The sequence below is a fragment of the Chrysochloris asiatica genome, unplaced genomic scaffold (assembly GCF_000296735.1).
Source record: "Chrysochloris asiatica unplaced genomic scaffold, ChrAsi1.0 scaffold00190, whole genome shotgun sequence".
Lineage (NCBI taxonomy): Eukaryota > Metazoa > Chordata > Mammalia > Afrosoricida > Chrysochloridae > Chrysochloris > Chrysochloris asiatica.
In genome coordinates this window covers 923023-926490 of record NW_006408708.1, presented here as the reverse complement: position 1 = coordinate 926490, position 3468 = coordinate 923023, and the positions used below count along the sequence as shown (strand labels likewise).

Sequence of the window (3468 nt, the reverse complement as noted above, 5' to 3'; positions counted from 1 at the left end):
CATCTCTCATACTTCAGACATATTGTCAGAAGGGACTAGTTACTGGAGAAGGATATCATGTTTGGTAAGGTGGGGGGTCAGAGACAAAGACGAAGACTACCAGTGAGATGGAGTGGCAAAGTGGCAGCATCAATGGACTCAAACGTGGCAACAGTAGTGAGGTTGGCCCAGGATCGGGCAGTGTTTATTCTGCTGTGCATAAGGGTCGGTACCGACTCAATGGCACCTAACAACAACTGTCGTTAACAATACCTGAATATTAACGACATATTCAGGTATTGTTAACGCTATGGGTCGGTACCGACTCGATGGCACCTAACAACAACAACAAAGCCCCCTTGTGGTATAGTTGTTAAGCACTCAGCTGATAACCAAAAGGTCAATGGGTCCGACAACTCCCTGCTGTGCACTAGAAAGATATGGTAGCTTGCCTCCATAAAAACTTACTGCCCTAGAAACCCTATGGAACAGTTCTACTCTGTCCTGTCGGATCACTATAAGTTGATCACAACAGTAATGACTGTTGACACAAATGGTTAAGTAGCTCGGCTGCTAACCAAAAGGTTGGAAGTTTCAGTCCACCCAGTGGTACCTCAAACGCTAAGTCTGGCAATCCATTTCTGTAAGATAAGAGCCATTGGAAAACCTCTGGAGCACAGTTCTACTCTGACACACACACAGGAGGTTGCAATCAACACAAGGTAGTTGATTCTTTTATTTACATTTTAGAGGATTGATTACATTTAGAGGATTTAGATTACATTGACAGGTTGAAAAGAAATTTCACATGCATGACATTTTTCTGGCCTATGTATAAGGATGCAGGTATTGTTAACGACATACTGAAGATAGGAGAACAGAGACTCAGGAGGAATAGGTGACTGTGGGACTTGCCCATGAAAATACATATTTATAAGAGGGAACGTTGAACGTTAAATCACCTCCCAGGGCTCTCGACACTAAAACATATTTGGGCTCCACTGCCATAATCAGAGACACCAAACTTTATTGTTGGCCATGACAACTTCACATATAAAGTATGTATGAGGGAGTCTTCAAAAAACTCATATAGAGCTTTTCGCAACGGGTTTGCTGCCAGAATACAGGTGTTGGTGAAAACCATCGCAAAACCTAAACCAAAATGGGAAAGGAAAAGACCCATATCAACATTGTCGTTATTGGACACGTTGACTCCGGCAAGTCAACCACTACTGGTCACCTGATCTACAAATGTGGTGGAATCGACAAAAGAACCATCGAAAAATTTGAGAAGGAAGCTGCAGAGATGGGGAAGGGCTCCTTCATGTATGCCTGGGTCTTGGATAAACTGAAAGCTGAACATGAGTGAGGCATCACCATTGATATCTCCCTGTGGAAATTTGAGACCAGCAAGTACTATGTGACATTCATTGATGCCCCAGGACACAGAGACTTTATCAAAAACATGATCACAGGAACCTCACAGGCTGAATGTGCTGTCCTGATTGTTGCTGCTGGGATTGGAGAATTTGAAGCTGGTATCTCTAAGAATGGGTAGACCCATGAGCATGCCCTTCTGGCTTACACATTGGGTGTGAAACAGCTAATTGTTGGTGTTAATAAAATGGATTCCACTGAGCCACCCTACAGCCAGAAGAGATATGAGGAAATCGTTAAGGAAGTCAGCACCTACATTAAGAAAATTGGCTACAACCCTGACACAGTAGCATTTGTGCCAATTTCTGGTTGGAATGGTGACAATATGCTGGAGCCGAGTGCTAACATGCTTTGGTTCAAAGGATGGAAAGTCACCCGTAAGGATGGCAATGCCAGTAGAACCACATTGCTTGAAGCTCTGGATTGCATCCTGCCACCAACTCATCCAACTGACAAGCCCCTGCGTATGCCTCTCCAGGATGTCTACAAAATTGGTGGTCTTGGCACTGTCCCTGTGGGCAGAGTGGAGACTGGTGTTCTCAAACCAGGCATGGTGGTCACCTTTGCTCCTGTCAATGTTACCACTGAAGTAAAATCTGCTGAAATGCACCATGAGGCTTTGAGTGAAGCTCTGCCTGGGGACAATGTAGGCTTCAATGTAAAGAACGTCTCTGTCAAAGATGTTCGCCGTGGCAATGTGGCTGGTGACAGCAAAAATGATTCACCAATAGAAGCAGCTGGCTTCACTGCACAGGTGATCATCCTGGACCATCCAGGCCAAATCAGTGCTGGATATGCACCTGTGCTGGATTGTCACACAGCTCACATTGCTTGCAAGTTTGCTGAGCTCAAGGATAAGATTGATCGCCGGTCTGGTAAGAAGCTAGAAGATGGCCCCAAATTCTTGAAGTCTGGTGATGCTGCCATTGTTGACATGGTTCCCAGCAAGCCTATGTGTGTTGAAAGCTTCTCAGACTATCCTCCTCTGGGTTGTTTTGCTGTTCGCGACATGAGACAGACTTGCTGTGGGTGTCATCAAGGCAGTGGACAAAAAGGCTGCTGGAGCTGGCAAAGTCACCAAGTCTGCTCAGAAAGCTCAGAAGGCTAAATGAATATTACCTTTAACACCTGCCACTCCAGTCTTAATCAGTGGTGGAAGAAGGGTTTCAGAAGTGTTTGTCTCAATTGGCCATTTAAGTTTAATAGTAAAAGACTGGTTAATGATAACAATGCGTTGTAAAACCTTCAGAAGGAAAGGAATGTTATGTGGACCATTTGTGTTTTTTGTGTGTGGCAGTTTTAAGTTATTAGTTTTTAAAATCAGTACTTTTTAAATGGAAACAACTTGACCAAAAATTTGTCACAGAATTTTGAGACCCATTAAAACAAAGTTTAATGAGAAAAAAAAAAAAAAAAAACTCATATAGAAATGGAATTAAAGAATAATGTTTGCTATGAACTTTTTGAAGTCCCCTCATACATCTTAGCATGTTTTAAATAGCTTGTTGTTGTAGTTACGAAGTACCATTGAGTAGATTCTGACTCATAGCGACCCTGTATAGGGTTTTCAAAGAGTGGTTAGTGGGTTTGAACTGCCGACCCTGTGGCTAGTAGACCAAGGCTTATCGCACAAACCCACAAATAGCTTATGAGCCAGTTTCTTTATTTTGTAAGAAAAGTATTTTTTCCGATAACTACAAGTTGGCAGTACAAATTATGGTATTTATAGTCTCCAATGTATTAAGATACAGTTTAATTCAATGTACCTTTTGCTTTTATTTCACATTTTAAATAGTGTCTCTGTATGTATTCAAGGGGGCTTCAAACAGTTCATAAAAAAAATCCATTATCATTTAATTCTGCTTTTCCATGACCTTTTTGAAGCTCCTTCATATATGTGTATACCATATGCATATATCTATGTGATGGCTACCATTTTATGTCAACTTGGCAGGGCTAGAATTCTCAATGATTTAGCACTTAAGATGTATTAATTGTCCATGGTGAGATCTAATATAATGTAGTCATCTCATGATATGATCTGATGTGATT

The 3468-nt window shown here is 41.8% G+C and overlaps 1 pseudogene; it reads left to right on the top strand.

The window, feature by feature from the left end:
* The first annotated feature begins 1141 nt into the window (after window positions 1-1141).
* Window positions 1142-2528, top strand: LOC102812459 (annotated as a pseudogene).
* The last annotated feature ends 940 nt before the right edge of the window (window positions 2529-3468 follow it).